The 26,605-nt window shown below is 33.8% G+C and overlaps 1 protein-coding gene across 7 annotated transcripts in view; it reads right to left on the bottom strand.

Moving 5' to 3' along the window:
• The window catches only part of ROBO1 (roundabout guidance receptor 1), a 587,021-nt gene that overhangs the window by 382,756 nt on the left and 177,660 nt on the right, over positions 1–26,605 (bottom strand). The gene's annotated exons all lie outside the window — the stretch shown is intronic.

The raw sequence follows: 26,605 nt of genomic DNA on the forward strand, positions 1-26,605 counted from the left end.
ATGGGTGAAGTAAGCAATGTAAACATCTGCTGCAAAGAGAAAGTCAGTCCTTTAAGCTATCATTATAAAGAGTTTCAAAGAAACAAACAGCAGTCAGGGGGCCATATGTGTACAAAAAAATGAGAATGGAATAATCCTGAGGTGATATGATACACTTTGACATAAAACATGCAGAATTTATTAAACTGCCTTGATAATCCTAAATTAAATGCCTAATTTATTGGCACTCTACTACTCTCCACATACTCACACAATAGTGTTTCTGGTGAAAAACAAACAGGATAAAAGAGTTTCTCTGAGCTATAAGTGTCAGGCAATCAACTTGCACTGGTCAAATCCTGTCTCCTGAATCCTTTTGTAATATATACTTTTCACCTGACTGAAACTCTCAATAGCAGCCATTCAGAAACTCCAAGCTGATCAAATGCAGGCAATAGTGATACTTCAACACTGCTTGTTTTGCCTGAAAGAAATAAAATATTTTCCCTAACAGCAATCTAATGTAGAAAATCATTTGACCCTTCTTAAAATTTTTAAGGGAACAGTTTCCAAAAGGACCAAAGGAAATATTTTCCATTGGAAAATATGGGGCATGTCTATATCTTATCAAACTAAGCTTTTTACAGTGAATGAGAAACCACAATTCTTTGAATTATATTTTTTAAATTTATTTCTAAGTTTAAACACTATAAAAAGAATTTCTATACATAAAACATAATAAAAGACTGCATATTAAACTATGAATTTTTCTACATACCAATACATTGCTACAACTATAATTCTATACTTTCATTTCAAAACAGTTCTGCTTCTCATGTTACTAGCTGAACTTTCTTAATATGAATTTAAAATATTACAATGACCCTTTAAAATATCATTATTACTATTAATACATTATTAACCCAAGCTTCCATTAACCTAACTATTCTTCCAAATGAAAAACAAAAAGGGGGGTGGACTAGACTTATAAAACAATAAAAGTTAATTCACACAGGAGAAACCATAATTCTTAATAAAGTTAAGTTCAAAAAGATCCAGTCAATGATAAGTAACTCAGTCCTTTTAGAGGAGAAGTTGGTAATTATGCCTAGTCATGCAGAATAATTGTTTTTAGTTTTGGGATTTTTTTTAATCTCAAGCATTGTTCAGGAGAAGATGAGATCACAAAAGCTATTTTATTAAATATGCAGAAACTGAAGTAAAATCTGTAAATATATAATTTATCTCTTGTTTCCCAAAATGGTACCTGCTTACAAACTTTTTCACTAGTAAAAAATAGTTACAGCAAATGAAAGTCGGTGTTTCAGAATGTTAACCTTCTTCCTACTTGTCTTGAGAAATTGTTTTGCAAAACTTAGCCTACACACTGAAAAGGCAAGAAAAGGAAAAGAGGAATGGGGGTAAGAGAGGGAGAGGGAGAGGGAAGTAGGAAAGGAGGAAGGGAGGAGGAAGGAAGGAAGGAGAGACAGCAACTCTATATTATACCCTTGGATAATGAAGTCATCTTTCCAACAAAAAGAGAAAAGATATGTAAGACCAACTCTATGCCTTTTACATAAACTTTAAAATAATTAAAAACAATGTTCTAGAGAACAAAAGTATATCAGCAATAAAACAGTGAAGGTGGAAAGACAGATATGAAACAGGTCTGTAGTGTGCTCAGAAGAAACATGTATTTAGATGTTTGCTGAATAGCCCAGTGATGTTAAAACATTAATGATTTTTTAATTTAATTATCTGAGTATCTTACATATAATTTAAATTCCTTTAGGATATTACTATTGCTCACAGATTACATATACTATAAACTATAAATATGTAGAACAAGGTGGGACAGGAATAGATGATGATGATGATGATGACAGCATGAACAGAACAAATGGAATCAGTATTATTTTCAATAATCCCAACATAGTTTATTAAACTAAATAAATAACTGGGTTGCTATTTAAAATGTGCTTTTATAATCAACAATCTTGTACTTAGCCTGTAAAGTATGATCAATGAACATTTTGATACGAGAGTCTCCTATCAAAATGTTCATTGTTCACACTTTAAAAAATTGCTAAAAGGAACCTTAAATTGAATGAAAGTAAAGAGACGGAGAGAACCTAAGTAAATTTTGATATAGTCAAATTTGTCAAATTTGAATTTGAAACTAGACCAACCTAAAAACATTTTCCAAAATTGTTTTTAAACCTCATTTAATTCTTTTTTTCAATAGCTTCCCTCTTCATCAAAATCACTAGGCCCAGGTGAATTACTTTCCAGGATAATAAAAAAAATACAAAAACATAATTGGTTACTGAAGTTCAGAACCTCAGTCCACCTAGTCAAAGCGCTAAGATGAAAACCTCTGAGAGGTCCTTTTACAAGCTATCCAATTTACCAAGCAGCCTTCATTAGACCTCTAGAGTGAGGAAACCTGCCAAGACAGACATTTCAAATTTTCAAAACTAAGCACAACAGATACTACCTAACCAGGGCAATGTACAGCAAGACTCTTAGCAAATCTGAATATTACACCTTTCTTAATGCAGCCTCATCAGCTTTTTTTTTTGGGGGGGGGGGGGAGCAGAGACAGAAGGGACCATATATCATTCTGTTGAAACATATTGCACTTATCCTCCACAAAAGTCCCAGATCTTTACCAGACAAATTATTGTCTCTCCCATTTTTTGATCTAACTTCTGAAGTTGATCTGTTGAACACAAAGGCAAATGAGCGATCTTTATTTGGCCCAACAACTAAATTTGTTGAGACCTTTTTATATATCATGCAAAGTATTAACTATCCTACCCAGATTTTTTGGATCTGAAAATGTGCTAAATATGCTATTAATGCCATCTAAAACTAGAAGTCCTCTAAACATCCTAAATTTATCATGTTCAAAACTCATTATTGCATTCCAAACTTCAACTCTCTATCACTTTTGCTGTTACTGGGTAGGGACAATAAAAACATGGAAGAACTGGCTAATGACATCAAAAGATATGCTGTGGTTGAGTCTGATAAGTGGTAGTAGATAGGGTTTGGCACTTAGGTGGCACAATGGATAGGATTCTCAGTATGGAGACAGAAAGACTCTTCCTTCCTGAATTCAAATTTGGCCTTGGACACTTAGCTGTGTGACCCTGTGGCAAGTCACTTAACCCTGTTTGCCTCAATTTTCTCATCTATATAATGAGCTGAAAGAAAGGCAAACCATTAAGATATCTTTGCAAAGAAAATCCCAAATAGCTTCTCAAATTCTGCAAAATTCTATTTTGGTGAAACAGCAAATTAGACCATTCTGGAAATCAATTTGGAGCTATGATTTTTAAAAAGTGGGTCCCCTCACCCAGAGATCAAAATGCCAGACCTGTACCCCATCTAGGTCAAAAACAGAAATAACCACACAAACCAAAAATATTCAAAAAGGCATTCTTATTAATTAGGAAACAGTAATGAATTAACTAATACAAAGTGAAATAAACAGAACCAATAAAATAATATAACCTTCAAGTACAACAATGTAAATGAAAAATAATCAAAAAATCTTTTTCACTGTCATAAGGAATGGTTACCTGGGAGGTAGAGGAAAGGGGGTACATTTGGAAATGAAGGCAATATAAAAATAACAAAGTAACATCCATTTTTAAAAGAAAAAATAATTCATGTGATCAATATATTATTTTTTGCTACTTTTGATAATGTACAATGGACTGTATATATACACACACATAAACATATGTCAACTTATAGGTAGATATTGATCTTCATGTATATTCACACTTATTAAAAAAGTCAAAAATGTCGGGAAACTGAAGGTAAAGTTTAAGTTTTAGGAACTAAGGCCAATAAAGGAAAAAACAGATATATCTACAGCAACATTTTTTCATCTTGAAATGTTTTCATATAATCTGGGATATAGCTAAGTTTCCCACCTGTAGCAAACAGAGATAAATTGTGACACCAATAATCTGGTACCTCTTCTGGTAAAACATTAACAGCAAAAATCTTTAAGCCAAGATTTTTAAAAAGTTTACTAGAATGGCCATCAAAGGTTATATCTAGTTTAACTCATAGCTTGGAAAGAATTCCCTTAAATTATCTGATAAACTTATTCATATTTTTGCTTGAAAACCTCTTGTACCAAGCAGAACAAGTCTAATCCTTCTTCTATGTCACAGCCCTTCAAATTCATGATTTAAAGCTATCAGATTCCCTGATTCTTTCCTAGGCAAACTATCCCTAATTCTCAAACCTCTTCTACCCTGCCCAACTCCACTATTTTTGCTAAGGGCACAATAACCTTTCAAGTCACAAAACCTCAGAGTCAACCACCTCAATCTCAGTTCAGTGCCCCCATCACCTCTTGCCTAAAACAATTATTGTACAAGAATACTAAAAATGAGTTCCATGCCTCAAGTCTCTCCTCTCCAATCTATCCTCCATACATGGTCAAAGTGCTATTGCTAAGGTTCAAGTCTGTGCATACTACAATCTTGATCAAAAGGTTTCAATGGCTACATATTAACTTTAGGATAAAAACAATTGTTGGGCATGTAAATCCTACTTTGGTCTACCCAGATATAACACTTTGAGCTTATTTACTTGTGGTTTCCAGAATTCATTTCATATGAATCAATCTCTCTCTCTCTCTCTCTCTCTCTCTCTCTCTCTCTCTCTCACACACACACACCCCTATTATAATAACTAGTTCACTTTTTGTACATGGGAAAATATAGAGGCCTTTAAGATCCATGTAATTGCCTCATTTTCAGCTTTAAGGAGTTCATTTTAAAAGAATATTCTTTACTTCAATCACAACCACTCTGGGTCCCTAGTTAGAAAATTTTCTGTAACCCATACCTTATTGCTTCTATCTTAAATTAATCCCTGCTCTCTTTGTTGATGAGGCCAAATTCACAATAACAGAGGCATGGCTGGGAAAAGAGCTAACTTTTTCCTTTGACTTCCCTCAGTTGCTATTTGGTGAAGTGGATAGAGTTCCAGGCATGTAGTCAAAAAGACTTGAGATCAAAACTAGCCTCAAATTCTTCCTGTTTGAGTCTGGACAAGTCATTTAAGTGTTTGCCTCACTTTCCTCATTGGTAAAATGAGCTAGAGAAGAAAAGGGTCAACCACTCCAGCATCTTTGCCAAGAAAACCCAAAATAGAGTCATGAAAGGTTGGATACACCTCAAACAACTGAACAACAAGTAGTACTATGGATAAAATGTTAATTCTGAAGTCAGGAAAACTAAATTCAAATATGATGATAGACACTTACTAGCTATTAATCTCTGTCTACCTTAATTTTCTCAACTGTAAAATGGTTACTCTAATAATCATATTATCCAGGGTTTTTGTAAAAGACCAAATGAAATAATATTTATAAAGTATTTAGCAAAGGGCTGAGCAATAGCAGGTGCTTAATAAATACTTAATTCCTTCCTTCTTCCCTCTCTTCTATCTTTTTATTTTTTCCAATTAAAATGTAACTCCTTGAAGAAAGGGACTACTGTTTTCTTTGCAGTTCCTGGCACATAATAATAAATGTAGAATTTATTAATAAACATTGACCCAACTCTTTAATTTCTGAAACTATAACCACTGTCCCAACATAACTGACTACACACACACACACACACACACACACACACACACACACACACACACACACAACTGTTGTTGTTCAGGCAAGTAGTTGTGCCTTCATGATCCCATGGAACACACAGTACACCAGACCTTTCTAGCCTCCACTATCTCTCAAAGTCTGTACAAGTTCATTTTTGTTGTTTCCATAATATTATCTCTCATCTTATAATACCTTTTTCCTGCTTTCAATCTTTCCCAACATCAGTGACTTTTTTATTGCGCCCTGTCTTTCCATTACATGCCCAAAATATTTAAGCTTCAGCTTTCAATATCTGACCTTCCAGTGAATAAATACCCTGATTTAAAATTTCTTTAAGTACTGACTGATTCAACCTCCTTCCCATCCAGGAGACTTTGAAACATTTTCTTCAGCACAATTCAAAATTCCTTATAGTTCAATTCTCATAGCCATACATTGCTACTGGAGAAAACATAGCTCTTGACTACATGATCCTTTGCCTCTGCTTCTTAGTCTACTGTCCATGAGTAATATCTGAATAACCTATTTACAGACTATTATTTTACAAGTATGTTTTTTCCTTGAGCATTTAAACAAGACATAGATAAGTTCTACTGCCAAAAGCACACAACTGCAAAGAAAATGCATAACATAATTCAGAAGCATGTTAGGTTTTTTTTTATAATTTAAATCAGAAATTCTTAGCCCTGACTATGTGAACTCTTTTAATATTTTGATAACTTTCAATACAACTGGTTCCTTTGTAATCCTATGAATTTTATTCTATGAACTTAAAATCATTATTTTGAACAGTTCATAGAACAACCTTTACCAAAGTATCAATGATACAATCACATCCCAAAACATATATACCCATCAAAACATAAGAGAATAAGAAACAATTCCTCTCCCTCCCAGTCCACATGCAGTGATCAGAAAATGAACTGAAAAGGAATGAAGACTTGATTCATAAAGAATCAAATCAAGGAGGCTGACTACTAGTGCCACCACACTCCAGGTCTAATACTTACACTGCATGTAATGGTTATCCTTTATGATAAGAACTGCTGTATATATCACAAGTGACATTTTAAAAAGTTTCATTAGCATCTGGCAATTATCATTATTTGGTCAGACTTATAGTTGGTGATTTCAATGTCATAAGGAGTTCCTGAACAGGAAACTCCCTGTAAAATCATAGATTAGCAATTCTCTGGCAACTTATAATTATAGAAATTTGCCCTTGACACTGGGAAGCCAAGTGATACACAACCAGCATGTAATGGGTTAAATGGCAGGCTTGAATCCAGATAATAACATAATAATGCCTTGATGGTATAGAGGTAAATTTCATCAAATGTAAAATGAAGAGGTTGACTAGATGACCTGGCTCCTTTCCATCTTCAAATTAATGATCCCATATGTTCCAAATGCAGAAAAGAAAACAAAAATGGAACTCCCCAGATAGGTGCTGTGCCAAAAATAAAAACATGCTACTACAGTAATTTATTTCTCAGGGGAAAACAAACACACACACACACACACACACTCAAAATTTTTTAAAAATTGTACTTCTACGTATTTAACTCTTAGGCAAACTGTATATTAAGTGTTTTCATTTTCATTTATTTACTCTTGAGTGAACATTTAAGCAATAATAAGAAGTCAATATTTTAGCTGTATTTACCTATCTCTCTAATAAAAAGACAAGAGAAAAAAAAAGATTCAATCCAAGCAGTTCTTTGACCTATCAGTGCATAACACTGCTTGTACAATGCTAAGTGCAATGTCCTGACCTTGCATTTCCATCCTGACCTCTGAGAATAGAATCCACTCATCCTTCCCAAACTTTTATAACTTTAAGGATATTAGAGAAGGCTGCTTTGTTTAAGGGTCATTTACTTAAACTAAAAGCTTTTGTTTGGTCTATTATTGTTCATTCCAAAATTTAAGTTCATTACTTCAAAACAATCAAAACTATTCCACCTTTATTTGTTTATTTATTTAGTTAGTTAGTTAGTTTAAGTTTTTGCAAGACAAATAGGGTTAAGTGGCTTGCCCAAGGCCACACAGCTAGGTAATTATTAAGTGTCTGAGAGCGAATTTGAATTTTAATCTGGGTACTCCTGACTCCAAGGCCAGTGCTTTATCCACTATGCCACCTAGCCGCCCCTATTCCTTTATAAAAAGAAAATGTCCCCTATATTCTTCAAGGTATTCTTATAAAGTTATTCTACTCAAAAGTTCTTTTATAAAATCCTATCATATAAAAACAGAAAGTAAACCTCTTCAAAAAGCTTATATAATAAAAATCATGAATATTTCAGGAGTTCAAGAGGATAATAAAGCTAGGGAACTATTATTCTCAAAAAATATAAAAAACTCAAGTTTTCATACCAATTTAAAAATTATGAGAAAGCTTTAAAAAATCTCAGAACCCTAGGTATTAAAAACAAACAAATATTCTAAGGAATACACCTTTTGCTTCAAGATGGATACAGATAGTCTAACACATTTTAAAAGACAATTCAGCCTTTTATCCCTTTTCTCTATTATCTTGAGCAACTTCAAGCTCTTATCACTACTTTACTTAAATCTAATTGCCCTCCATTTAAATCCAGAATCAAGAAAAAGGTATGAACCAGTGAACAGGAGAAGAATAGATCAAATTGTCTAAGTGAAAAGTTAAAAAAGTAGAAGTATTTCCTGGAGCAGTGGCATCAAATTCTGAGATTCCTAATTAAAGGATCTGTCACACAATGACTTAGTTTTAAAATGTAATAATATCTATCTTTTAAAGTATTTTTATTTATCTTGCTAAATATTTCCCAATTACATTTTAATCTGATTTAATCTGTTCTTGGGAGTATTGTAGGCCACTAATGGTCTGGGTTTGACATGTCCTAGAAAAGACTGTATTGAATACATGATCAATGAAAAATAGCTATTCCCTTTTCTACCCCAAGTCTCTCAAAAGAGTTTAAATAAATTGTAAACTATAGTAAGGTGACAGGCCTGAATATCTGAATTCAAATTGCCTCACATACTTGCTAATCTTGAGCAAGTCATTTGTACTTTTCTGTTCCTTGGTTTCCTTGTCCATAAATGAAAAATTAAGCTCCATGATTTCAAAAATCCCCCAACCCTAAATCTATAATTCTACAATCCTAGTATCATTTATTAAAATCTCATTATACAGCAAAATATTTAGTTTGAAGTATCCATACCTCAATAAGAAAACTACCATATTTAATAAGTCTTTTCATTTGAAATAAGGATTAAATGGGTTCACACCCCCAACTCCCATAAAAGTTACTGCTGACCTAAAAAAAACATTTTTCCTCTCTAAAATAGTCGTTTGTTCCTTGCATGTAATGGAAGGAAAACAAGAGTTGCTTTGTTTGTGTACATTAACTTAAAGCTGTAAAAGTCATTCAGCCACAATTCACTATACTTTCACCCTTAAACCTTAACCTGACTTGTAACAACATTTGTAGCCTCTAAAATTACATTGGTTAAACCCAGACAGAGTTAATCACCCTTCACTGTCTCAATGAAAAGTATAATGATCTACCATTTAATTCTCAGCCATTAAAATCCTAGTGAGGGCAAGAATTCACATCATATATTTATAAATATTTCCCAGACTGTACACTCATACCATCAGAGTACTATTCATAAGCTGCTTAAGGAAAGATCAAAATTAATAAAGACTATTAGATAAACTAAAAATTTAAGGTAGTTTGTAGCCTGACTGCTTTTCCTCACCATATTTTCTACATCCCTAGAAAGTATTTAGTCAGTGAATACCTTCTGAATCCACATCATTAAAATGAAATAAATATTTAGATAGCCATAAATTTTGACTTTCAAGGTCTCCCAAAGTATAAAAATTCTAAAGAAAACATCATTATTAAATCTTTACCTAATCCTATTCCTTCTTTATAATTAGTTGAAACTACCAAAGTTATTACTTCTGAATGATTCAGTAATTAAAGCCCTTGTATTAATAGTTGCCAAGATGGGTGTAATTTACACAGCATCTAGAGTGAATAGAGAGAAGCACCCCACCTTGGAAAGCTTCGAGGTTCAGGGGCAGCATCCAGTGAGTTTAAAGCGCTGGGGAGTATACTTAACAAGGGCAAAGCAGAGCAACACATACATATGAATAGAAAGCTGACATTGTTCCACTGTTGAAAGGTCTGAGAGGGAAGGCCATACTGAAGATTAATCAAATGAGAGCCAGGTTAGGATTAGACTGACAGAGCTAAAGCACGGTGATGCCTTGCTGATATGTGATTGCCATTTTGTTGTCAGATTATCATTGCTGGTATTTTGTCATTCCAGGAGCACCCAGATACCTAGCTAATCTGGGAGGGAAAAAAATCATACTCAGGGCCCAAGAACTACCATAGCACTGGCCCATTCACAAAAGTCCTGTTTCCTATCAAATCAGGGAATAGGGTGAAATGGTTCTGGTAAAAACAAGCAAAATGGTTGTCTTAGCATAATACCCTCCTCGCTATAATAAACATAATTGTGCAAGTCATGTCATCATGTTTATGACAGCATGATCCCCTTCGATTAAAAAGGACAAACATCAGTCTTTTATCAAATTCCCAGTGTACTTAACAGACTATTGGATTTAAAGATTAGAAAGAGAATAAGTTTTAATGACGTCAGGTAAGACACCAACTGAAATTATAACTCCTCTATCCTGAGATTATAAAAACAAAGAAAGTTGGAACGTGACTCATGAAAAATGGGTGAAGAAAAAAAAAATCTATGAAAGCAAATGGCACCTGCAATTAGTGCTGATCTAAACATCAAGAAATTTAGGTGCCAGTCCTTGCCCTGCCACTGTATATTTGTACAAATATGGAAGTCTCTTCAATTCTCTGTACATATTTCCTCATGTGTTAAAGGCAAATGGACTGAGTGACCAATAAAGTCTCTTTCAGTTTTAAAGCCCTAAGCCATTGTAAAAGACAAATATTTTATTTCTAAACTAAGAACACTTTGAAAATCCCTATATTTTTAAAAGACATGAATATTATAAATTCCATATGTCTATATATTCAAGTAACTGATTAAGTGTGCCTTCAGGAACTTTACAAATTTAGAAGCTTTATATTAACAAACTCAAAACTTGTATAAAATGATTCAGAGCCAAGGGAACAGAAACAAGCAAACAATCTGCACAGTGGTTATAATAATGTAAAAGAAAACAGCACAGAAACACATCAGAACTCAGAGCTAAGGTGTGACCAACCTTGACTTCAGTGCACTAAAAGTGAAATATGCCCCTCTCTTCTCAACAGACATTGAAATAAATAGTGAAATAATACCCTTCTCCTCAGAGGTGGTAGGCTGTAGGCAGCATAATAATGAGTATTTTGTCAGATTTGGTCAATGAGTTAGCTTCTCTTGCTAAAATATACTTTTTTACAAGGGAAGCTTTAATGGCAGGAAGTAGGGTCAGTGGAAAGGGCAAGGGATGGCTAAAAGAGTGTACATATATTTGTATGTCTAAATACACACACATATACACACATGTACAATTCAGGTGGAACTGGAAAAAAAGAGAATAATAATGTGAAATCAGAGGATATCAGCACCTGGGAAAACTGCTTAAGTATTCAACACCAGGTTTGGGAAATGACTGAATAGAGGTAATGGAGAAACAAAAGAGCAGAAGTGAATGAAAAGGAAAAAAAAGACTACTTAATGATAATCACTTTGTCTTTCTTGTAAGAACTTGGATATCATTGATAAAAGTCTTCTATGAATGTTCCTCAGAGACAGAAACCAGAATGGTAGAGGAAATTAAGTTACCATCAGATTTCTACAAGCTTTTGTATACTCACACATTATCTCTCTTCAGTCACCCATAACTTCCAGAAAAAATGCAGATCTAATCAGAGAAAAGTATATATACTACACAAACTCTTTTTCACTCTTCAAGAGAGATGGAGTTCAGATTTTGCTTAGTACCATTTATCTAATATCTTCTATCAGTCACAGTAGGACTGGTTCCACAGTCATCTCTCACTCCAAATTCCAAAATTAAGTGGTATATTTGAATCAAAACATCATTGCAACTAAATCATTACAATCAAAATAGTCATTTTCAAAAACTGACACCATTAGAAGAAACCAGTGCTTTCTAGATTCTTTAAAATATTATTTCTGAGAAAAAGTACTTCTCTTGATTATAAGCTATAATAGTTTGCCAGTTTTTTTTAACATACATTAAGTAAGGCTGCTGTGGAAGAAATCCCTGAAATACACAAAGTAGAAACCAGTGCTTTCTAGATTATTTAAAATATTATTTCTGAAAAAAAGTACTTCTCTTGATTATAAACTATAATAGTTTGCCAGTTTTTTTAACATACATTAAGTAAGGCTGCTGTGGAAGAAATCCCTGAAATACACAAAGTAGAAATGTATTTAGAGTTGGGAAGAATTTAGAGTTGGGAAGAATCTCATGAAGACATTAAATCCAGCCTAATTTTATGAATGAAGAAACCGAGACCCTGAGAGATCACATAGGAAGCAACAAAGGCAGATTTTGAATCTAGGACTTCTGATAACAAATTCAGTATTCTTAATATTGTAGCAGACTACCAACTACTTAATAAAAATCTACCGTGAACACTTAATAAATGGGGCTGCTTCATGCAGTTATAGAGTAAGACTAAAATGTTTGTGTGTTGTGTTTGTATGTGTTTGTATGTGTGTGTATGTATTTAACCCAATGTCCTTACTCCCACTGCCAACTACTACCACTTTAAAAAACACATCATTTCTTTCCTTCACAGAAAAGTTGTTTTAATATACACAATAATCACTTACATTAAAGTTTGGCAATAAATACTTAAGCAAATTTAATCTTGCAATATCAGAAAAATGTTTCACTTATGTGCTGCATTTTCTTAGTGCTATATAAGCACTGCAATTCCTGGAGACACCAATGTGTATCAATATATTTTATTTCACCCTTTAAAAAGTAAAAAGAGGAAAAAATACAGTCTATAGTAAGTAATTTAGGAGTTCAAAAGAGTAGGAAGGAGGAAGCAGGGTTTCATTCCCTTTTCCCAGATAGGTCAGTCTTAGGGGGAAAAAAATGTAAACAGATAAAGTCTTTCTTTGACACCTTCTACCTCCAATGCTGTACTTCTCTCTTGACCCATTTCTGCCAGGGACTTCATGATCCCTTCTCTAAAACGTAACTGCATTAGATCCACTCTAGAAGCCAAGCAAAGTGTTCAGAATTATACACCGTTCTGTCAAAATTCCCATCCTCTCAAAGAGACTCTCAATTCATTATTTGGGCTAGATTTTCAATCAGATTAATGACTCAGAGAATCATCTGATTTTTTTCTAATTTTTAAAAGATGCTTGTTAAACCCCCAAAGAATATCTGTTGGACTGAATTTCAGGCAGTGTAAAACAAAATGTGATTTTGAGGTTAGTACCATGTGACCATGAGCAAGACTGTCATTTTCTCATTGGTTAAATAAATCCAACTATCATATTCCAGAATCATGTAGGTAGGCCAGGCCTACCTGGGTGTTTGAACCCAATTAAGTTCCCCTTATTTTTTCAAAACATCTTTTTAAACCCAGAGAGTCTCTAACTCTCTACTTTTGGGGGGCAATTCCCCATGGCTTTACAGGTCTCGCAATTTTTACATACAGGTTGTTCTAAGGTCAGGCATTACCTTAATAATTTAACTATATGATGATTCCTTTGCTACTATTAAGAAATTGGAGGGGAGAGGCACAGAACTAAGATGTGGCAGTGTGGAGGGAGGAATTCCCAGAAGTTCTTCTCCAAAACACTCCAAATGGTTTAAAAACCAAATTCTAGCTTGATAGAACCCACAGAAAGGCTAAGTGAAATAATTTTCCAGTCCAAGGCAACTTGGAAGATCCATGGGCAGGATCTGTTCCATCAGAGCTGGAAAAGGTTTCACCAGAGCCAATAAATTGTAGTCTTCCAGGAATCGTCTGTGGGGCCCCTGGGGCCCCGGGGATGCCTAGGTGAGTATTTTCCAGATCTCTCAGACCAGAGATCTCCAAGGACAATTTGGAAGGTCTGCTAGATAACTCTGTTGCACCAGAATAAAGCCCAGGCCTCAGAGCAATCTGCCACCCCACAACCAGACCCTTGTGGAGTCACCCAGCTCCAGGTTGCAATCTGGGGCCCCCAAACTATCAGAAGAGGAGTAGGGACCTCCTCACAGCTCCAGGGCAGTTGGGAGGGCTTATGGTCATCTGGTCATCCACAAAATCAGACCATACGCCAGGAGAGGAGTCAGAGCCTCTCAGTGAACATTGGAGGGATTAAAGTGTCTGGGGAGGTGTCCCAAAAACACTCAAAAGCTTAGGAAGTATGTTAAAACCAGGACACAGAAAGAGAAAATGAGTAAACAACAGAAGAAAAAGAATCTGACCATTGATAATTACTTTGGTCTCAGGGAGACTCAAAATGCACCCTCAAAAGAGGACAAAGTCCATGCTTCTGTACCCAAAGCCTCCAAGAAAAATACGAATTGATCTCACAATATAGAAGAGCTCAAAAAAGATTTTGAAAATGGGAAGAGTAATGAGAGTGATGTGCGAAAAATGAAAACCAAGTCAGCAGCTTAGTGAAGGAGATATGAAAAAGTACTTTAGAAAGTCACATCTTAAAACCCAGTTTAAATCAAATGGATTGGCCAGATGAAAAAGGAGATAAGAAAATTCTGAAAAAAAATAACTCCTTCAAATATAGAATGGAGCTAAGAGAAGCTGATGGCTTTGTGAGAAAACAAGAAATAATAAAACAAAACCAAAAGAATGAAAAACTAGAAGAAAATGTGAAATATCTCATTGGAAAAACAATTGACCTGAAAAACAGATCCAGAAAAGAAAATTTTAAAATTATTGGGCTCCCTGAACAGGACAAGGACAAGAACCTAGACTTCATTTTTAGAGAAAATCTCCAGGAAAATTGCCCTGATATTCTAGAAGCAGATGGTAAAATAGAAATTGAGGGAATCCAGCAAAAAAGATCCCCCCTTAATCAAAAAAACACCCAGGGAATATTATAGCCAAGTTCCAGAACTCCCAAGTCACAGAGAAAATATTACAAGCAGTCAGAAAGAAATAATTCAAATATAGTGGTGTTACAGTCAGGAATACCCAGGATTTAGCAGAATCTACATTAAGGGTTTGTAGGGCATGGAATATGATATTCTGAAAGGTAAAAGAGCTTGTATTGCACCCAAGAATCACTTACCCAGCAAAGTTGAACATCCTCTTTCAGAGGAAAAGATGGACATCAACACTTTTCTGTTGAAATGACCAGAGAAGAACAGAAAATTTGATCTCCAAGTACAGGACTCAGGTGAAGAGAGAGAGAGAGAGAGGGTGGATGGAAAGAACTAATTATGAAGGATTTAATGATGCTGAACTGCTTGTATTCCCTGCATGAGAAGATGATACTGAAAATTCACATAAACTCATAAAACTCATTTATTAGAGTAGTTAGAAGGAGCATATTATATAAATAGACAAGGCACAGGAGGGAGTTGATACAAAGATAAAATACATTATAAAATTGGAGTTAATGGGCAAAAAAGGAATATCCTGGGAGAAAGGGAAAGGAGAAGTAGAATGGGCTAAGATATTTCACATAAGAGGCAAGAAAAAAGCTTTTGCAATGGAATGGAAGGGAGGAGGTGAAGGGGAATGACTGAGCCTTTATTCTCATTGAAAATGGCTCAGAAAATAAACAACATACACACTCAATAGGATATAGAAAACTATCTTACCCTAGAGGGAAAAAGAAGAGGAAAGGGATGGGAGAAAGGGAAAGGGGAAGGGAGCTGTAAGTGACACAAGAGAGGGAAGACAGTGGAAGAGGAAAGTCAGATACAACATACTTCTGGGGAGGGACTCAGTGAAAGGAGAGAGGGAATAGCATAAATGGGAGAAGGAAGGAAGGAAGAGAATAGAGGGAAATAAAGTTAGCAATAGCAACTGTTAAGAAAAACATATTGAAGCAACTTCTGTGATAGACTTATGATAAAGAATTCAATCCATCCCAAAGTCAGAGCTGAGGTAGCTGAACTCAAACTGAAAATTCAATTTTTTTCCTTTTTCCTCTAACTTTATTTTTCTTGAGGTTTCTCTATCTTTGTGGGAGGAGAGAGAATTTTACTTACTTTTACAACAAGACTATTGTAGTAATGTGAAAATAAATTTTTTTTAATTTAAAACAATTAAGTCAGCACTAAATACATAAAATAGTTAAATGCTTGAAATACTTTGTGACAAGAATAAATGAAACTTCTACTTATGCTCCTATCATATCACACATGAATGAAGAATATTAGAAATTGCCTAATCCAATTTTCTCATTTTACAAATGAAAAAACTGAGGTCCAAAGAGGTTCTAACTTTCCCAAGATCAGTTAAGAACTTGAGTAGTTTGATTCCTATATATGCTCCAAAGTTCTTTACAATTCTAGAGAACCAACAGGTGAAATCTTATCCAAAGTGATTACACTTAATACTTAGGAAAGGCAACAAATGTAACCATGCTCAGTTCTCAAAACACATACATTCTTAGATACTTTTCCATGACAGACCTTCCCGTGACAATACATGGCAATACATTCTATCTCCTAAACACTATAATTCAAGTTGGAAGACGAGTCTAATGTAAATTCTTATGTTCATTTTTCAATAGCTGATTGGATTCTATCCTCTAAATTAATGAATTAAAAATCCAGACTCAATGGGATCTATATTTCTTTTAAATGTTTCCCTTTTCCAAAAAAAGAAGTTAAGATTAATTAATTACTCTGCAGGAATTACCCAATAGATACGAAACCCTAATTATACAGGCAATGGCTGAGACAATACAATTGTCTTATTAACACTGGATCTCAGAAATACAATACTGGCAAGTCAGTACACTTAAATAGCAAGTTAAATATAAGATAAATTAGATGGCAAGAGGGGAAACAGTTATGCTTTTTCCAACAATTAATTAGTAAATCTTGGAAGAAATATCAATGTCATATTCTTGCCATAGTCTAACCAATACATTGGATCATATAATATTTCTTCAAAACTTTGGAAATTAATTTTTTAAAAGGAAGGTCATAATTTTCCTTCAAATGATGAATAAACATTTTCTATGGATGAAAAACAGTTTTGTCATAACAGGTAATACTAGTCTTTAAATATGTTTCCTATTATCAGTGAAATGAAATTGAAAGTTTCCAGTTTTCCATTTCCAAATAAATCAGCTTTCCTTGCTTAAGGCACACTGCTACTCCTGCCATCTCCCACTACCCCTCCCTTGACCCCTCACATGTTCTCTCTTGATTCATGCTTATAAGAATCTCACATTAGAAATGAGCAGCCATGCTAGAATTTAACATGAGTACTGTTGCTACTGATGTAGTCTAACATGAGAAATGCTACTAAATGATCCACAACAGGACACAGGGTCATAATGTCCCAGTGGCCTGAGTCAAAGAAAGAAAAATTCAATGCAGCATTGTAATTAACAGGGAAACAAAATAAGGATGAGGCATTTCCTCAAATAAGCAGATTTGCTATGGTTCATCTGTAACTGTCCAGTCTTAGCTAATACCTTATGTAAAGGATAATTTGTACCTATTTTAGTTAAGGTTTTTGGCTTCTTGTTTTTTAATTGTGCTTCAACAACTATGTTTCCAAGTGGTTCAAAAACACAACGAAAAAAGTACATCCTTAGGATTTTTAGAAGTTGTTATGAAAGATGAAAAAGTAATGAAAAATCTGGGTCCTCAAAGGCCATCCAATCCCAACTCCCTTAATGCTACAGATAAGGAAATTTAGGTTAAAAGAGACTGTTACCTGACCAAAGTCATTCCAGTTGCTTTAGTTTCAATTCTAATAGATGTTAAATTGAAAGGGGAGATCAACCTTTTAGCTTTAAGCTTCTGGACTCCAAATCTGTAATCTATAATCATTAAAATGGTAAATAAAATAAGTGGGTTTTTATATAGTTTTAAGATTTATAAATCACTTTAAATATGCCAAAGTAACTAAAGAGCACAATATTTTAAAAAGTTCAATAATGAATTCTTTCATAAAGTAAATACTCTCCTAGAATGACCAGGAAACTAACCCATTTTAATTTCCATTTTTTATATTAAATGTTTCTTACATAATAAAAACACTGTAATAGAAAACACAACAGTTTTTCTAAGGACTTTCAAAACCATTCTATTTTTTGAACACTTCAAAAAGGTTAGAGAGGGCAGATATTAATATCCCCATCAAAGAGGTAAAGAAACTTGTCCAAGTTACTGGTGGAGCCCAAAGCAGTTTTCCTGACTATTAATTTAAGTCCAGTGATCTTTGGTCAATGGAGCAGAATACATGACTCTTTTTCTGGGTGTCTTTCAAACAGATAGTCTTGACTATAAACATGATGTCTCCTTATGTTCACCAATCTTTAGCTTAACATACATTGCTCAAGTGGACAAAGTCCACTCTTATTTTTATAATGCGACTAAAGGACGATTTTAAAAAAGAAAATGCAAACATAAAAACAAAACAAGAAAGTATAGTATGTCACTTTCCTCAATTCAAATAATTTTGTTGTCTTAGCCTCCAATTAGATATCAACTCTCATCAGGCACAGCAATTTCTTGCCTGACATTAGTCAGAATCATTAGTATAAAAAGACAATCACGTAAAAATATACTATCATTTTTGCATCTACAAGTATTAGAGAATAATATACATTATCCAAATTATAGAAGTAAGATTTAACAATATCTTTATTTTTAATTTCAGGAAGGTTATCTGACCTCTCTATAATTCATAAGAAATACTTGTCTGAGGTATATTTAGAATTAACAAACTATGTAATAAAATTCTACTGTATCTATATTTCATCTAATTGGTCTATTTCTCAAGTCACTATTTTCCAAATACGTCTTCCCAACTCTACCCTAAACAAAACAAGGGTTCTCCCCTTCATTCAAATAATTCTTGAAACTCATTTCTCCAACAAAATTCTTCTAATAGTAGCAAATGTTTCAAGCATTTGTCACATCTAAACATGCAACCTTCTATTCTCTTTTCACCAACCTCGAATTCATCTATCATCTTCCTACTGTAATTCCATTAATTCATACATATATTTGCTGAATCTTTATCTCATTTTTATATGTTCATAGAAGTATAATATATCTCTTATTAACAAGCTCCTAGGTGTTAAAAGTTATATCCCTAACTCATTCAGTAAAGAATTAAAAACACATATAAGAAAGACTGAGCAAACAGATTTCAGAAAAAACTGGAAAGATTTACAGGAACTGATGCAAAGGGAAGTAAGCAGAACCAGGAGAACACTTACAAAGTAACAGCAATACTGTTCAGGATGAACTATGATTAACCTCTAGCTCTTCTCAGCAATGCTCCAATACAATTCCATAAGATTCATGATGGAAAATGCTATCCACTTCCAGAAAAACTGATGGAGTCTGAATGCAGATCGGAGCATACTATTTTAGTTTTTTTTATTTTTTTCAGTTTTTCTTTTTGTTCTATTTCTTCTCACAAGACTAATATGGAAATATATTTTATATTATTGCAACATATATATCAAATTGCTTACCATCTTTGGGAGGAGAGAAGGGAGAGAGAAAACTTGGAACTCAAAATTTTAAACAAATGATTATTAAAAATTGTCTTTATATGTAAATGAAAAAATAAAATACTATTTAAAGGGGAGAATTAAGCATTGCAGGGACTAAATGATGCTTGGATTATTACAATGTTAAACTTCTTGCTTAGCTAAGAAATTAATCAACAGAATGAGTTACAGTGATAATGCTTTTATTACATTAAATTTTATGTTAGGCACTTAAACAATGACCATTATTAAAACAGGCATGATAGTCTAAGTATAAAAACTTCTTGAATATAAAGTTTTTAAGGTTCAAATCAAGGAGAACCATAGATCTCTTTAGACCTTTTGGGAGATTTATGTATACTAGATGTAACAGGATAAGGAAGTGGGAAAAGAGGCTTTCAGCAATAGAAAAATAATAATCCTCCACTCCCTCCCATTCCCTTTAAATTTTGAAAACCTCACATAAGATTCTTAGATAAGGTTCCAAATATCATACAGTCTCAGAATAAAAGCCAAGTATCTTAGCTACATGTGGTAGTGAATAAGGGAAGAGAACTAAAAAACTATCAAATTAAGTCTAAAAAAAATAGCCATACAAAAAAATTTGCCAATATACGCCTGAAATACTTCTATAATAACAGTAGAGAAAAATTAAATAGCATTACAAAAAAAACCATATCAACCTATGAAAGCATATCGATTACACAGCTGATTTTGAGGGCTATTACAGACTGCATGCAGATTTTCCTGACACAAATATGTCAACCACAAAACTAGATACTTTATTTTCTATAAAATTTTTAAAGGATAAATAAATATCAGAGACAAATTCATCTTCTGCTAAATACATTTTAACCAATAAATTTATATGTCAAATATAATAGTGAAGACTGAAGAAAAAGAAAATTCACAAACTATTTCCTTGAGAATCTGTATCCTAGAGATGAGATAGAGATAGAGATAGAGATAGAGATAGAGACAGAGACAGAGACAGAGACAGAGATAGAGACAGAGATAGAGACAGAGACAGAGATAGAGACAGAGATAGAGATAGAGATAGAGATATATATGCCATCTTTCCTTTTTGTCTACTTTGAACAAAAACCAGAACTGGAACCAAACTGCTACTTCCACTCTCCACCAAAGTACTGATGTTTGAATATCTTTTGATTAACATAGTTATCCATGAAGGAATGATTAAATAGAACATTTTAAGTGTTTATTATGTACAAAACTGTGCTAAATGGTGCGGGGGATATTATGGAAAAGCAAAGAATCCCTCCTTTCAAAAACTCTTATAATTCTAATGGGGGGGGGGGGGGGACATAAGGAAAGTTTCAGATGCAAGTCAGATGGAAAAGTCCCATCATCCCTTACAGTGAAACAGCAAAGCCAATGATAATGCTTGTTCTTTAATGTCATTTGTACTGATAGTATCTATCATATTATAAACTAATGAATAGATAAATGGAGATTAATTTCAAGAATGTATCATGTACCAACATTTTCCCTTTATTATAGTATGAAATAATTCTGAATATTCCTCTCCATTAGTCTATCTACACACACACACACACACACACACACACACACACACACACACACGGAAAGTTTTTGGCAGTGTCATCAAATGTATGTGCTAATTAGGTCAGGTTATGGTTCCAAATTTGAAACCATGTTGCTAGGAAACTTCTCTGCAAAGAGAAGAGGAAAATTAAGTTAAAAGTCTACCTCCCACTCACCAAATTTAACTAAATTAATTCCATAAGCCAATTTACCTTAACTAGGCAACTTACTAATAAGTCAGTTGAGTAGCTCTGAGTCACTGAAACTATTTTTTCTATTAAAGCAGTTTAAGGTTACTCAAAGTGTACAGTTAACACTTGCAAACAATTTTAATGCATTTTTTTGTATGGAATAGAATTGTGTTAATGAAATTCCAGAGAGATTAAAGCTATCAACTAAACTTCCATGGTGTAATAAAGAGTTCTGAATTTGGAATCAAGGATCTGGGTTCAAAGTTTATCTCTTTTTTTTCCATTTTGTCATCTGCATGACCTTGGGCAAGTCACAATCTCCCTGAGTCTTAGTTCCTTCATTTCTAAACTGTAGGAAGAGAGGAGGGAGGGAAGGAGGGGGGGGGGGGGGAAGAGAGAGAGAGAGAGAGAGATATGGAAGGGGGAAAGAGAAAGGTAATCCCTTTCAGTTTTAGATTTATGATTCTATAAAACCCCAATCATTTCAGCTCTGTTGAAAGGATTTCTTGTGTAAAATGATAAAACTGAACAAAATGAACTAAGCTCCCTTCCTCTATATGATCAATAATAAAAATTAAAAGTCAACATCAGGCTTGAGTGATCAAAAGAGAAAAATACATCCAACTTGAAAATGTCCTTAGTTAAATAAAAATTGGGTAGATTTTAAATATTTTTAAATCCCTACAAACATATTAATCATAACTTGAAACTGAAATAAGGATGCTACATTCAGGTTAGTTAGGAAAATTTTAGATTTATGAAATCTTTCTAATCATAAATTAGTTATTGAAATTTAATATAAGTATAAATACCAATGAAACAAATCCAAACACTAATTTATGTATTATTGATTTTATGGGGGGGTAGAGTGTCCACTGCAATTAAAGGGATAGAGAGTATGATTTCACTGGTACAGACAGTTTTCAGATAAGCCAACTCCCTCTACCCATGCAATTTTGTATCTTTTCTGGGCCTCCTGGAGAAAGGGGCATTTAAATGACTTTTACAGTTACACAACCAGAGTGTGTGTGGGGGGGGGGGGGAAATCAGGACAATAAAGGATTAGACAAAAAAATTTAAATTTTTAAAAGAGGAATATTCAAGTAAATTCAACTTGACCCTTTCTAATCTAAACTGAAAATCTGACCTCCAATTGTTTTATAAAAATTAATATCTTTTACTTATGCAGAAAGGGCAGTTTGTCATTAAATAAAAAAAAGTTTTTGTTTTCCTCCTCAAAATAGTGGTGAAACAATTACTAACAAATGTTTATAGCTATAGTTAATATGTGGAAAAAAGTACTAGTTCTTGGGTCAAAGGATAATGGATTAAAATCTTATTACCTGTATGACTTTAAACAACTAAATTCAAAACCTCCTTGGACCTCAGTTTCCCTATATGTTAGATAAGAGTTGAATTAAATAAAATCTGAGGTACCTTCCAACTCTAGATTCATAATCCCAATGTGCAAAATATTACTACTTTATGATACTATTAAATCAAAAACTCCGTAAAAGTTCAGAAATTCTTTTTAAAAGGTTTCTTAATGCTGATAAGTCACATTTCTATGCCTGATTCCCTGGAAACCCTTTCAGGATGTGGTTGTTGTCCATATACAAATACAGATAGACAGACAGACAGACAGACAGACAGATAGATAGATAGATAGATAGATAGATAGATAGATAGATAGATGATGTATATATATATGTAGATAAATATAAACACACACATATATACATACTTTATACATTTCACAGTTTACCAATACAGAAGTCAAGAATATATCATACTTTAAATTACGACAAAGTGACAGTGAGAGAGACAGAGAAGAGAGCTCATGTGTACGAAAGAGTAAGAGCAATTCTACTAGACCTCCAACATACAAACATGCTTTTCAAAAGACATTTTCAGAACCCTGAGTTCCATTTAAAATACAAGTATCACAAGATCTAAACAGATTTTGAAATGCATTTTTATTATTAGGGAATCAAAGACTACTTCTCTATATACAATGCATACTAAACCATCTGGTTTAGTACCACACAGAATACAAGTTCACTCAATACTGAATTATGCTCTTCCCTAGAACAGTAAATTGACATTTGCTTGTATTATTGGTAGTGCTTTTAATACTTCATTTAAGTGTCAGAGAAGATGACAGGCATTGAGACTGTGGACTACCTGGCACCAAACTCAAGATCCAGGACCTTTCCTGAAATTCCCTACCTTCCACACACACATATACCCTAAAAATAAATAAATAATGTAGTTAATCTTCCCAGGCTCTGAGCCGAGATGTGAATAGTGTACAGACACTTTATAAATGAAGTCTGGGAGATAACCAAACCAAGACCTGAAGCCTAGAGTAAAATGAAGATGAAATTTTCCCTGCAACAAGGGAACATAAAAAGCCTTTTAGCAGTGGAAATATTCTTTCATTTGAGAAAAAAGAAAAGAAAAAAGGAGACCAAAATGTATCTTCTAGGTCAATCAGAAAAATCCCACCCCAAGCACAACCACCACTAGTACTAAACACTCTTGCACAACAGCAAGGGGAAGGAGGAGTTAAAGATTGGAGGAAAGAAGAAAAGGAAATCACATTTCCAAAATGGAAAAGAAGTAATGTTTTGATCTCTGCAGGATGACAACTTCATAGGCCATGCTCAAAAAGTTTCTAACTAGCTGGTCAACCAGGTATTTAAAGCTTAGACCTATCGTGATGAGTAACCATGAAGTGAGTCATATATGAACAGAAATCAGGCACAAGTGACAGACACTACAACACACCAACATCAACAGTAACTACAATCACATCCAAAATGCTAATCTTTCTTGTTAATTTTTTGCTTCCTTTTTTCAGGGAGAAGGAATTTCTAAAATGATTACGAATGAAAAATTTTTTCACTTTCTAGAAAAGATGAAAACTGGAAAGGATTGTGAGAACATATCTTTCTCCTACTGGTAAACATTTTTAATCTCTCTCAGGACAAAATGTTCAATATTTTCTTCCAAGCATGTGAGAAAACCATGTATATAGTATGTTGCATTTGAACAGTGAACATTGTGTAATATGATGGTATTGTTTAAAATGTAACTTTTCTTCCTCAGAGAGAAGAAAATATAGCACTCTCCTCTTCCCACATATCCATTACTCAACAGTCTATTTCTTGCAGAAATTGTTTAGATTTTAGTAATCTTTACAAATAAACCAAATCTTATTTATATATTAAAATTAGGGGGGCTCATGGAAGTACCCCCCCAAAGAGAGTTCTATCATTCAAATGCTCTGTCCTTACATCAATAAAGACGACTGGCCTTTGGTTTTGCCTTACTCAAATAGGCTAACATTATGGTGTTGCTTTTCTTTCAATGTAAAGGTTTGGAAGAGAAAAATGATAATAATAATTTTATCATACTGAGGTCAAGTCAGAAAAACTTCAGATAAATTCTGGGTACAAACTTAGCTTTTTAAAAAAGTATCCCCATATTTAACAATTGATGAATCTATTTGAAATATGAAAAGATTGCTAATATAGTTATTCCAAACTGTATTCATTGTAAATAATGAAGTTAAAAAGCTAACATGGATCTTCTCATCAAAGGCTTTGTCAAGCTCGGAGATGCCCAGTATACTAAAGTTACTATTATTGAGACATCAAGAAGATCTCTCTACTAACAGCTTTTTTTTTCCCTTTCCAGGTACATAAAACAGAGTAGCAAACAAAAATATGAAAAGCAAAAAAATTTGAGTGGGTTTTTTTAAGTTTCTATATTGAAGGAGGGGATTTGGAGGGGAGGAAAATGTTGGAGGGGGGGGGGGAACACAAGCTAATCAAATTGACCAGAGACTAAATGAAATGATTCACAGCACATCTAACCTTTAAGGGGTTGAAAAAATGCTCCTTTGTCACAGAGAAAAGAGAAAAAGACCATGCCAAGAAGCTTATACTTCATTTGAAATTCAGACCACATCTTAAGTTTGAACCTAAACACAATCCTGGGTTATTACTTTTTCTCTTGAAAGCAAGCCTTAGAACAAAGTGATTTGAGGAGGGAAGGAAAAATGTATATAAGCTGCTCAAAGACCACACAGATTTTTCTCTCACTTATTTTTTGTGGGCCTGAGAATTTTTTTTTTGTTTTACTTATTTCATTATAGGCATCCCTAAAGAAAATACATAAAGTGATCAAAGTAGGTATTTTGTTGAGGGAGGGTGGGGTTGTTCTTTTTTTAAGCCACCACTATGAAAACAAATCTTTCTTTTCCATAATAAAGACAGACACTATAAGCTTCAGGCCATATTAATAAAAAGAAGGCCAAAAAGAAAAAGGAAACACACCCTTTTAAACACAAAGCTCCACTTAGCATTCAGTAAGATATTAACATACTATCAACTCCAACAAAATAGTTTATAAATTGCTTAAAGACTCATGGGAGTACTGGTCCTGGAAGCAAAAGGATCTGAGTTCAAATGTGGCCTCAAACACTTAATACTCACTTAGTTGTGTGACCTTGGGCAAGTCATTTAACCCCATTGCTTTTAGAAAACCAAAAAAAAAGACTCATGGAAAATTGGGAAAGAAAATGAAGGACCAATCACAATTTTTGTAGGCTTCATCTTGTTATAAGTTCACAACCACCTCAAAGCATTCTGGGTTCAAATTTCCCTTAAAGACATTGTATTAACTAACAAGTGATAGACTTATGATCTTGTGCTTAGGATTAGGAATGATATACAATCTTTCAAAATCTCCATTCATTCAATTACCAGGTGTTTTGGACACACCCAACTTTGCTCACTTCTCTGAGTTCCCAGAAGTTTTATTTCCATCAACATTCCCTTTATAACAGCAAACTCTTATGAAATCATACCAGTTCAGTTTAGTCTCCAAAGATCATTACTTTCTGATTTTGCAGAAAGACTAAGGAAAAGCTGCAGAAGTATAAAGAAAAAACACTTTATTATGATGCCCCTAACCTGCAATCTAACATGTATGGGGGGGGGGGGGCTTTTTAAAAACATGCAAGAGTTTTACTTGAAAATGAAATTGGAAATGAATCATGTTATAAATGTGATAATCCCATATATGTCATATTCCTATCCATTAGATATTAAATACATATTAAACTACTGAATCTGAACGTCAAAATATGCAACCCTACAGAATTCACTATCAACCATACTCTATTAGAGTGACCTTATCTTTAATCTACAGGCCTGATAAGATGCCCTAACACTTACAAACTCAGCTCAAACAGTGACTAATGACCATTAATCCCCCTATCTCCAGTAATTTCCCCTTCATTTATCACATTGACATTTCACTTTACACAGTGAATAAACTTTAACAGAAAAGGTGAATCAAAAATAATCTCAAAGCAATCTGCAGCTATAAATTAAACTAAGGGACTCCTAAGAGCTGGGGGAAAAATAAAGAAATCAGATCTTGATACTTTTGATATGCATATTTGTTCAAGGAAAGGCAGGCCAGAGGGTGGCAGAAATAAACCTATTCAAACCCCCCCACCACCACAGACAAGTAAATTACT

Source organism: Macrotis lagotis, chromosome 6 (assembly GCF_037893015.1).
Source record: "Macrotis lagotis isolate mMagLag1 chromosome 6, bilby.v1.9.chrom.fasta, whole genome shotgun sequence".
In the NCBI taxonomy this organism is placed as follows: domain Eukaryota; kingdom Metazoa; phylum Chordata; class Mammalia; order Peramelemorphia; family Peramelidae; genus Macrotis; species Macrotis lagotis.